This window comes from Carcharodon carcharias, chromosome 8 (genome assembly GCF_017639515.1).
Source record: "Carcharodon carcharias isolate sCarCar2 chromosome 8, sCarCar2.pri, whole genome shotgun sequence".
Lineage (NCBI taxonomy): Eukaryota > Metazoa > Chordata > Chondrichthyes > Lamniformes > Lamnidae > Carcharodon > Carcharodon carcharias.
In genome coordinates this window covers 71,780,956-71,792,837 of record NC_054474.1, presented here as the reverse complement: position 1 = coordinate 71,792,837, position 11,882 = coordinate 71,780,956, and the positions used below count along the sequence as shown (strand labels likewise).

The window sequence follows — 11,882 nt, the reverse complement described above, 5'->3', positions numbered from 1 at the left end:
ATTGTCATTATTGTATTTGAGAATGTTTATTTTTGCACTTGTAAGATAATGGACTCTCTCCTGCAAGCCCTAGTCTGGCAGCTGGTGTAAGTGTTGTGCTTAGTTACAATAATATGTTGTTTCAAAGCAATATGGATATTTTTGCCAGGTTTTGTTCCTTGTATGTGCTGAGTTGCATAACCTCAGCAGCCAGAAGGGTGTTCACAATTGGTCTTAGTAAGTTAGCTGCAGATCTCGTTCTTAATCATTATTCAATTATCTAGGTTCAAGAATGGCTGTGATATCCTGCAAGTGCTCAATGTCCAAATTCACATGGAGAGATTGTTTACATGATGCACTGAAGGGTGTACAGCTACCCATTGAACCTTGTCTTGCTCAGTTTTTTTGATATTACTACGATCATTGCTTATTTCAAGTTTCCTGTATTCATCCTAAACCCCAAAATATCTGGTCTTGTGTACTCTTCCTCTTGCTGTATCTGTGTTAAAATCCAGACTCTTTGTACCCTTGCTAAATACAACTTGTAGACTTCTAAAACCAAAGCATAATATTTCCAACTATTATTTGATTTACCATGTCTTCTCACTTTTCAGGTTGGTCTGCATTATGGATGTTCATTTAAGTTTCTCAGTTTACCACAGAAATACTTCTTTGCCATTTCTTCCCATGTTTCTCCTCTAACTCGGTCTCCTCTCCTGTTCACCTTAGGATTATCCCTGCACTGCATTCTACAAGAATTAGATGTTTGCTGGAATTCTGGGAAAACATAACGAATAGCATTTTTAGTTTTATTAATAAGGGCATAGAGTACGCAAACTAGGAAAGAACTTGTATTTATATAGCACCTTACATGTTCTCAACATGTTTCATAGCCACTAAATTACTTTTTAAGTGTAACCATTGATGTGGCATAGGAAGACACTTCTTTCAGGCAACGACTACGCCACAGTGTACAATGTAGAGTTTTGAATTGTAGAAAGGACATTAAAACTATAGGGAACATATGGCATAGATTCATCAGGATGACACCAGGGTTGAGACATGGTTAGGAGGAACTATTTCTGTTGTAGCAGAGAAAGCAAAAGAAGAATTTTAATATGGAGGCAAATGTACAAACTTTCACCTGGTTGGCAAATCAGTGACAAGCGGCTGGTGATTTCAAATTGTCGCTGAAAAAGAGAGAACTGTTTCAGCTAAACAAAATAAATGACATTTATTCATTGAGTCATTCCCTAGGGCACTGTCTTGACCAGAGTTAAGCTGTCGGGTTTAAATTTCGAACAATGCTTAGCAGTTAACCGTCAGTCAACATCAACTGGTGCATTTTCTGTTGCAACACCTCTACCAATCAGTCCATTTGCCAACCACTCAGCACTCTTCTCATACAGTATATGTTTCCTCTGACATTGGTATTTTCTTGTGAATTGTTCTTATGAGTGCAAGACAAAAAGCTTTGACAAAATTCTCTTTTTCAGCAATACTCAAGATCTGTACTACCAAACAACTATTAGGATTAGGAGATTGGTTTGATGCAGAGTTTTTGGAATATGGAATGCTTTAACATATAAACAATTCAGACAACTTTAGAACGTTTTAAATAAAATGTGGGTAACTCTTTGATACAGAAGAAACAGGCCAATTGGGAAAATGCAGGGTAGTGGGATTTTGTTTTGGATTGCTCTGGCAAAGGCCCTGTACAAACACACTGGGTGGAATAGTCTTTCCCCTGTGCTGTAAAGTTCTATGATTCTGCAGTTCTGAAAAGTTGAAATACAAAAAATTTTTCCAGTATTGACAGGTACTTCCAACAAAGGATGGTGCCAAATTCAGTTGACAATTGATCTATCAAGGTTGCAGGCCATTAGACTTAATGCATTACATTACGTGGACAAATAGAAATAATGGATAAAGAATGCTAGTACAACTCACCAATAGTGTTTTTTTCCCAGTTCCATTTAGGCACCTGGAAAAGGAAAAATGCACAGCACCTAGTTGAAGACCTGCACTGTATCAAAATCAATAATAATCAAAATTATGGTTTCTAATGCATGTCTATCTATTCAAATAGAATTGATCCTCTTGATTAGTGTCTGATGGATATGTTCTTTTACCTGAGACTTAATCAGCCAAAATAAACTGTACAATAAAGCTATCTTTCCCAAGACTTAAAATGTTCAAAAAGGCTAGAAGATTAATGATTTAAAGAGATTCCAAAAGAAATGTAACAACAGTTTGCATTTACAAAGCACTTCTAACATAATGCTTCTGAAGCATCTTGGGACATTTTATTATCAAACAAAATTTGGCACAGATGATGATGTAAGGATAGGTGACAAACTTTGGTCAAAGAGTTTTAAGGAATGTCTTAAAGGAGAGATAGATGGGCTGAAAGGTTTAGAGAGAATTCCAGAGAAAGGCCTTGACAGCTGATGCATCATTGCCAATGATGGAGTGATGAAAATGGGTGATTGATTGTGAGAGAAAGTATGATTAGGGGAACTGAGATCGCTCAAAGAATTTTAGGGCTGAAGGAGATTGTAGAGATAGGGGCAAGCCACGAATGGATTGGAAACCTATGATAAAAATTTTGAAAACAAGGTAACACCAAACTTGGAGCTTGTGTATGTCAGCCAGCACAGGAATAATTGGTGAATGGTTTCTTGGGCCAGGATTTTCCAGCCCTGTCATGGCAGGACCGGCAGTGGGCAAGGCGGTGCCCTAGCTATAAGTCCATTGACTTGTGGCAGGACTAGAAGATCCTGCCAGTGGGCACATGCAGAAAATCTCGCCCTTGGTGCAAGTTAGCATGCAGGCAGCAGGAGTTTTGGATGAGCTCAAGATTAAAGAGATGTAAGGTGGGAGGCCAACCAGAAGAATATTGGAATAGTCAAGTCTAGATGGAAAAGCATGGATGAGGGTTTTAGCAGCAGATACACTGAAGCAGGGCAAGTTTTAAGATTGAGGAAAGGAAGAGGTTAACTGTTATAGGAAAAACTATGAAAAACATTGTAAAATAGCAATATAATCATGGAATAAAACATCACAGAATGAGGCCATATGGTTCATTCTCACTATGTGGCTCTTTGGCAGAGCTATCTAATTAGTCCTGCTTCCCTATTCTTTCCCCATAGCCCTGTAATTTTTTTATCCAAGTATTTATCCAACTTGCTTTTGGAAGTTATATTGAATCCAACATACCAACAATTTTTTTACTCTGTGGCGATTTGTTTAAATGTGCAGGCTCTTTAGATTTTATTGCATGGTCACATACTCTCAGTAACTGAAAGGGGTCTACTTATGTGTGGCCTGTGGGGGACTTTTGGGTTGCTCTATGGCTACACAGCTTAGATGGAACATTGATTGAATCTGCTTCCATCATCCTTTCAGACAGTGCATAATAAATTGCTGTCTAATTTTTTCTTCCTTTCATAAATCTTTGGTTCATTTGTCAAACAACTTAAATCTGTGTCCTCTGGAAACTGTTCTTTACTTGACAAAAGTTCATGAGTTTGAACACCTCTATCCAATCTCCCCTTCTTCTCTGTTGTAAGGAGAACAATTCCATATTCTCCCGTCTCTCTGCATGACTGGAGACCCTCATGGCCGGTACCATTCTAGTAAATTTTTTCTACCTTGACATCCTTCCTAAGGTGTGGTGTCAGATTGGTCACTGGCTGAACCAGTGTTTTATAAAGGTTTAATAATGGGAGAAACATGTCTCTCCAAGCTTACTTAGGGCAAGAAGATATGATGGCAACCACAGGTAACAACTCACCATTAGCATCGCCGAGAATGAGGCCTGAGCATCCCAGAAGAAACCAAAATCACCCGAAGCTATAACAGCCAACCTAGTAAAAGGATGAAATTGTTTGTTTTATATTCATATCACAAAGATATCCTAATTTTAGAAATTTATTGGTGATCCGTTGAATACAAACTTAAAACAACTTTGCTGTCCTCTAATCTTTGAGCTTTGGCACATTACTGTATTATGTTGTTACTAAGTAAAACCCTGCTAAAGCTGCACATAACTCATGGTTGTGCCTATGCTGAACTAGATTCTGTTGAGAATAAACATCCTATTGGTATCTCGTGAAAGGTCAGCGACCTAAAATGTTAACTTTATTTCTCTCTCCAAAGATGCCTCCTGGCCTGTTGAGTGTTTCCAGCATTTTCTATTTTTAATCCAATTGGCTATTAAGGTATGGAAGAATGTTCCGAGGATTTGGCTAATTCTGAAGCTTTTAGAAGGACCCAATCCGCAAGAGCAAGTGGCTCAATCTGACAACCTTCTACTCATGTAAAAATATCTACCCGAGGACAATGTCCTTCCGGGAGTTCCTTGTCATAGAGAACTAAGGAAGGAGCTGATGACCCCAGTATGTTCTGGCTTTACGTTAGCCTCTACTGAGGATGTGCAGTAGACATTACAAAAGTATGATAATGGTGGACAGGGAACGACCAGCTCATCCATCAATACATCTGTCCCATGCTATTCTAGTGAAAGTTATGCACACCAGGACCCAATCCACCTGTCAGCCAATTTTCTGGGAAAGGCAAAAAAAAAATCTCTATGTTTATAGCACCCATAATGTGAGGGGCTCTACACTATACACAAAATTATATAGGAGGTCCAACTAAGGGAAAATTCAGGTATTTTTTGTTTTATATTTAATTGTCTAAGAAATAGACTGAAGTACTTTATTTGCTTTTGAATTAACCTTACATCACTTGTGAATCTTTAGTGATTGATCTATAATGAATGGGTCTTTTCTAAATCATTGATAAAGATGTTTAAGAGCAACAGTCCTAACATTGATCCCTGCAGGGCTCCACTAGTAACTGGGCCCTATGCAGGCCACTGCTATTAATAAGTCTACCAACCGAAAACCTGCAGGACTCTATTCATTAAGTAGCCTATAGTGTAGAATCTTGTTTCAGGCCTTTTGACATAATGTGAACCAGGATCCCTCCTTACATTTATATAGAAAATTCAATGCAGAAAAAATGCCCTAAAGTGCTTCACAAAGGCAAAATCAGACAAAAGATGAATGCCAAAACAAAGGCAATATGAAAAACACTGACCAAAAGCTGGGTCAAAGAGGTAAGTTTTAAAGCAATATAGAGAGATGACGAGGAGTTGGGAAGGAATTCCAGAGCATAGCTTAAACAGATAAAAGCACAGCCACTAATGAGTGGGAGGGGAGGGGAGAGGCGGAGAGAGTGGGAGGGGGGAGGGGAGAGAGAGGGAGAGGAGGAGATGGGGGAGGGGGAAAAGGAGGGGGGAGAGGGGGAAAGGGAGGGGGGAGAGGGAGGGGGGAAAGGGAAGGGGGAGAGGGAGGGGGGAAAGGGAGGGGGGAAAGGAAGGGGGGAGAGGGAGGGGAGGTGGGGAAAAGAGAGGGGAGGGGAGGGGAGGGGGGGAAAGAGGGAGGGGAGGGGGGAAAGAGAGGAGAGGGAGGGGAGGGGGGGAAAGAGAGGGGAGGGGAGGGGGGAAAGAGAGGGGAGGGGAGGGGGGAAGAGGGAGGGGGAATGAGGGAGGATAGGGGAGGAGGAGGGAGGGAGGGGGAGGAGAAGGGAGGGAGGGAGGGGAGGAGGAGGGGGAGAGAGGGGGAGGGGGAAGGGAAGAGAGAGGGTGGGAGGGGGAGAGAGGGAGGGGAGGGGGAGAGAGAGGGAGGGGAGGAGAGGGGGGAGAGAGAGGGAGGGGAGGGGAGGGGGGAGAGAGAGGGAGGGGAGGGGAGGGGGGAGAGGGAGATGAGTGGAGGGGAAGAGGGAGGGGAGGGGAGGGGAGGGGGAGAGAGAGGGAGGGGAGGGGAGGGGGAGAGAGAGGGAGGGGAGGGGAGGGGGAGGGGGCGAGAGGGGGAGGGGGTGAGAGAGGGAGGGGAGGGGGAGGGGGGGAGGTGGGAGAGAGAGGGAGGGGGTGAGGTGGGAGAGAGAGGGAGGGGAGGGGAGGGGGGAGAGAGAGGGCAGGGAGGGGATGGGGGAGGGGGAGAGAGAGGGGAGGGAGGGATGGGAGGGGGAGAGGGGGGGGAAGAGAGAGGGAGGGGAGGGGAGGGGAGGGGGCGAGAGAGGGAGGAGAGAGGGAGGGGAGGGGGAGGGAGGGAGAGAGAGAGGCAGGGAGGGGAGGGGGAGGGGAGGGGGGGAAGAGAGAGGGTGGGAGGAAAGGGAGGGGAGGGGGAGAGAGAGGGAGGGAAGGAGAGGGAGGGGAGGGGGAGAGAGAGGGAGGGAAGGAGAGGGGGGAGAGAGGGAGGGGAGGGGAGGGGAGGGGGGAGAGAGAGGGAGGGAGAGAGGGAGGGGAGAGGGGAGGGGAAGGGGAGAGAAGGAGGGGAGGGGGAGAGAGAGGGAGGGGAGGAGAGGGGGGAGAGAGCGGGAGGGGAGGGGAGGAGGGAGAGAGAGGGAGGGAAGGAGAGGGGGGAGAGAGGGAGGGGAGGGGAGGGGGAGGGGAGGGGGAGGGGAGGGGGAGGGGAAGAGAGAGGGTGGGAGGAGAGGGAGGGGAGGGGGAGAGAGAGGGAGGGAAGGAGAGGGAGGGGAGGGGGAGAGAGAGGGAGGGAAGGAGAGGGGGGAGAGAGGGAGGGGAGGGGAGGGGAGGGGGGAGAGAGAGGGAGGGAGAGAGGGAGGGGAGAGGGGAGGGGAAGGGGAGAGAAGGAGGGGAGGGGGAGAGAGAGGGAGGGGAGGAGAGGGGGGAGAGAGCGGGAGGGGAGGGGAGGAGGGAGAGAGAGGGAGGGAAGGAGAGGGGGGAGAGAGGGAGGGGAGGGGAGGGGGAGGGGGAGGGGAAGAGAGAGGGAGGGGAGGGGGAGAGAGAGGAGGGGGGAGGGAGGGGTAAGGGAGTGGGGAAAGGAGGAAGAGGGGAGGGTGGAAGAGGGAGGGGAGCGGAGGGGAGCGGGGATAGTGTTGCAATTTTCTATTTCTGTTAAAGATTTGCAGTATTTTGCTTCTGTAAATCAAATCTGGAGCAGACAAAAACATGGATGATGATTTCAGCAGTAGATAGACTGAGGTGGGGCTGACGCCAGTTTTGTGAACAGTCTAAGACAGTGGCCAGTAAGAGGGATTGAATCCATAATAAGGATTCAACAAATGTGGTGGCGGCTGAAGACGATGACATTAGTTTGCCCAAGGTTTAGTTGGAGAAAACCGAGACATATTCAAGACTGGTTTTGAACAAGCAGCCTGACAACACAGGAATTTCACCAAATACGTGGAAGTTGACTGCAGATGTTACAGTCAATAGACAGTGTGTAGATAAGAGCAGAAGGCTGTAGATGGATCTTTGGAGATTCCAGAATGGGTAAGGGAAGAGAAGTTTTTTCTGGAGATGCTGTGGTTACAATCAGACGAATAACTATGGAATCAAGCAAGGAAGTCCACTGAGCTGGAGAATAGAGGTGTAGGAGGGGGATGGTTTGGTTGACTGTTAAAGACTGCACATTTGTTAGGAAGGAGAGATAAAATGTAACATTGTCAGAGACATAGAGAACTCCATTTGTGACTTTGGTTAGGTTCAGTTCAGTGCTGAGGCAGGGATGGAAACATGATAGGAAAAAATCAAAGAGTGCCAAGACAACATTTTCAAGGACCTTGGAGAAGGAGAGATAAGGCAGTTGCTTATGACAACAGAACAGCCATGTGGGTTTTTAGAGGTAAATGATGATGGTAGTTTTCAAAGGGAGGACGATAGCCACACAGAGGATGTATTTACAATGTCACCTAGCATTGGCGGGGTGGGGGGGGGTGGGGAAGGTGGGAGCGGTGCGCAAGGAGGTTAAGTTTCTTTTATTCTTTCATGGGATGTGAATGTCACTGGCAAGGCCAGCATTTATTGCCCATCCCAATTTCCCTTGAGATTGTGATGGTGAGCTGCCTTCTTGAACCACTTTAGTTCATGTAGTGTAGGCACACCAACGGTGTTGTTATTAAAGGATTTTCACCCAGTAACAGTGAAGAAACACTGATATATTTCCAAGTCAGGATGGCGTGTGATTTGGAGGGGAACTTAGAGCTGATGGTGTTCCCATGTAAGTGCTGCCCTTGTCCTTCATGAGTAAAGGTAGGTGCAGTTGAAGGAGGCAGTTTTGCAGGGAATGGGGTCGAGGAAGGTGGTGGTGAAGGCTATGGATGAGGTTAGCTTGGATAGGGCATGAGTGGAAATGGAAAACAAATAAAAGAGAAATGTGTGCTTGAGGCTAGTGTGGCAGGAACCTTGAAGGAACTTTGGAAGTGGGAAAAGACCAGGGGAGGAAGTAACATAGGCAGCTGAACAGGTGGTTTGAAGTTGAATGACAAGTTCATGAGCTCTTTGCACATCTTGAATGTGAGGGCTGAAGAGAATTTTAAGGCATCTGTTGGCAAAACAGGGGTTAACTTGCTCTTTAAAATTATCCTGGAATAGTGGGTAGTTTTTGCACTGACAAAGGGTAGCTATACCAGTTGTGCACTAGGCATGTACCGGGCACTGTCACTTAACGAGTAATCCAAAGACCCAGGGTAATGCTCTGGGGACCTGTGTTCGAATCCCACCACAGCAGATGGTGGAATATGAATTCAATTTGAATTAAAAGTCTAATGATGACCATGAAAACATTTTCGTAAAAACCCATCTGGTTCACTAAATCTGTCATTCTTATTCGGTCTGGCTACATGTGATTCCAGATCCACAGCAACATGGCTGACTCTTAAATGCCCTCTGAAATGGCCCAGCAAGCCACTCAGTTGTATCAAACCATTAAAAAGCCTAAAATGAATGAAACCGGAAGTACTACCCAGCATCGAACTAGACACCAGAAACGACAACCTGTCGCCCCTGCAAAGTCCTCCTTACTAACATCTGGGGGCTTGTGACAAAAGTGGGGGGCTGTCCCACAGACTAAAGGAACAGCCTAACATAGTCATGCCCAGATACCACCATCACCATTCTGCCCCTGTCCTGACCCAGTGGCAGGACAGACCCAGCAGTGGTATACAGTCAGGAGGGAGTTGTCCAGGGATTTCTCCGGACCCCATGATGTTGCATGAGATGAGGTCAAACATGGGCAAGAAAACCTCCAGCTGATTACCACATGCTGTGCTCCCCTTACCACACCCCCCTCCCTGCATCATCCCCCATTCCCCCTCACCAGCAGAGAGTTTTCCCCCTGATTCCCATTGACTCCAGTTTTGCTAGGATTCCTTGATCCCACTTGTCAAATGCTGCCTTGACGTCAAGGGTAGTCACTCTCATCTCTGGAGTGTAGGTCTTTCGTCCATGTTTGGACCAGGGCTGTAATGTGGTCAGAAGCTGAGTGACCCTGGTGGAACCCAAAATGAGCGTCAGTGAACAGGATATTGCTAAGCAAATGCTGCTTGATAGCACTGTTGATGACCTCTTCCATCACTTTACTGATGATCAAGAGTAGACTGATGGGGCGGTAATTGGCCGGGTTGCTTTTTCTGTACAGGACATACCTGGACAATTTTCCACATAGCCGGGTAGTGTTGCAACTGTAGTGGAACAGCTTGGCTAACAGCACAGCAAATTCTGTAGCATGTCTTCTGTACTATTGCCAGAATATTGTCAGGGTCCATAGCCTTGCAGTACCTAGTGTCTTTAGCCGTTTCTTGATATCATGTGGAGTGAATAGAATTGGCTGAAGATTGGCATCTGTGATGCTGGAGACCTCTGGAGGATGCCAAGATGGATCATCCATTCGGCCCTTCTGGCTGAAGATTGTTGTAAATGCTTCAGCCTTACCTTTTGCACTGATGTTTTGGGCTCCCCTATCATTGAGGATGGGGATATTTGTGGTGTCTCCTCCTCCAGTGAGTTGTTTAATTGTCCACCACCATTCACGACTGGATGTAGCAGGACTGCAGAGCTAAGATCTGATCTGTTGGTTGTGGGATCGCTTAGCTACGTCTATCACTTGCTGCTTATGCTGTTTGGCATGCAAGTAGTCTTGTTTTATAGCTCTACCAGGTTGACACCTCATTTTTAGGTATGCCTGGTGCTATTTCTGGCACACCCTCCTGTACTCTTCATTGAACCAGGGTTAATCCCCTGACTTGGTGGTAATGGTAGAGTGGGGGATGTGCCAGGCAATGAGGTTACAAATTGTGGTTGAATACAATTCTGCTGCTGCCGATGGCCCACAGTGCCTCATGGTTGCCCAGCCTGGAGTTACTAGATCTGTTTGAAATCTATCCCATTTAGCACAATGGTAGTGCCACACAACACAATGGAGGGCATCCTCAATGTGAAGACGGGACTTCATTTCCACAAGTACTGTACGTTGGTCACTCCTACCGATAGTGTCATGGACAGATGCGTCTGTGGCAGGGTTGGAGAGGATGAGGTCAAGTATGGTTTTCCATCTTGTTGGTTCCCTCACTAACTGCCACCATCCCAGTCTAGCAGCTATGTCCGTTAGGGTTCAGCCAGCTCAGTCAGTAGTGGTGCTACCGAGCCACTTTTGGTGATGGACATTGACGTCCCCCAAAGCACATTCTGTGCCCTTGCTGCCATCAGTGCTTCCTCCAAGTGGTATTCAATATGGAGGAGAACTGATTCATTAGCTGAGGTGGGGTGGAGGGTTGGGGCGGTTGAGCTTGTATTGCAAGAAAAATCATTTGGAAAAAAATATTCCAGTTAGTCCAAAATGCACAAGGGCATCATTTTCAACCCAGTTTTCTCAGCTACTCTTATTCAACATGCCTAATGGTGTCCATCATTATTTAAATAGTAGGTTTGTAGAATATGTTCAGTATTGATGTGCCTTTCTTGTGATCACTTAAAATCTATGGGTGGGATTTTCTGGCCCCACCCATCACCGGGATCATCCAGTCCCACCAAAGTCAATGGTCAGAATTCTGAGGTGGATGGGGAGTGTGAAATTGCATAGACAGGATTCCCTCTGTGTTCCTGCCCACCTTGAGTTTGGAACGATTTCACACTGGGAACGGCAGGGCCTCAGACAGGAAGCCCACCCTTGTCCCAATTAAGGCAGTTAAGTGGCCACTTAAGGTCTATTTCCTGCCCAGCCTAAATTTTTAGGAAAATGACAGCTCAGAGGAGGGAGGCCAAAAATGAAGGGAGTTAGATCTCAGGTGGCAAGATGGGGCAGGGAGAGGGAAAATGTCTCCATCAAATCCCTGTGGTGCCCTCCCCTTAAGGACCGGTGACCTGCGGACCTCCATCCCCACCCCCCAGGCCTATCCTGAGACCCAGATTGCCCCCTTCCCCCTCCCCCTAGGACTTCCCTACCCTCCCCGCCTGGACTCCCGACACCTTTTTCTCCAGTTCCCTGGGCTTAAGCTCTGGAAGCTTCTTGTAGTGCCTCTTCCGGCCACCAAAGCGCTGTTCCTGGAGGGACTGGAGAGCTGCCAGCAAATCTGATTGGCTGGCAGCTCTCTAAGGCAGGACTTTCTCCTGAGTGAGGGACGGAAGTCCCACCTACTGCCAATCAATGCTCTTTAGATGGCAAGGGCCGAGCACCCCCTGCCATCCTGAAAATTCTTACCAATGGACTTTTGGCTGGGCTGCCGAATCTCCCATGTTAGGTCCCACCACAACCAGACCAGAAAATTCCAGCTTACAAAAGCAGCTGAATGCTTTGAATCCATATAATAATTACTATCATTTGTCTAAATGTTTTCTGAATCTTAAAAATAACAACATGGGGAATGGTTGTTTATTAAAAAGACAAAAATTGGCAGCTAGCACCAGTTTATGCTGATACTTCAAGTTTACCATTTTCAGATTAGGAGGGGGGTGGGGGTCACTGGAATGGCCCTGACTCCAGCAGCAGCTCTGCCTCATTCACTTTACAATTATATGGGTGAAACATCAGAGATCTGCCATTCGGAAATGGAGAGATCAAGCAGTACAAGGCAGCAATTTGCTCACTGACCAT

The 11,882-nt window shown here is 46.5% G+C and overlaps 1 protein-coding gene across 8 annotated transcripts in view; it reads right to left on the bottom strand.

Moving 5' to 3' along the window:
- LOC121280891 overlaps positions 1 to 11,882 on the bottom strand; it is a 270,129-nt gene that overhangs the window by 19,342 nt on the left and 238,905 nt on the right. For 7 of the 8 annotated variants that reach the window (XR_005943750.1, XR_005943755.1, XR_005943757.1 and 4 more), the window contains 3 exons: positions 3,776 to 3,848; positions 1,930 to 1,963; positions 574 to 756 (listed from right to left, as the gene is read on the bottom strand). The gene's annotated coding sequence lies outside the window, so the exon portion shown is untranslated. Of the gene's footprint in view, positions 1 to 573; positions 757 to 1,123; positions 1,170 to 1,929; positions 1,964 to 3,775; positions 3,849 to 11,882 lie in introns of all 8 variants that reach the window. The other variant, XR_005943756.1, reaches the window with a different exon arrangement.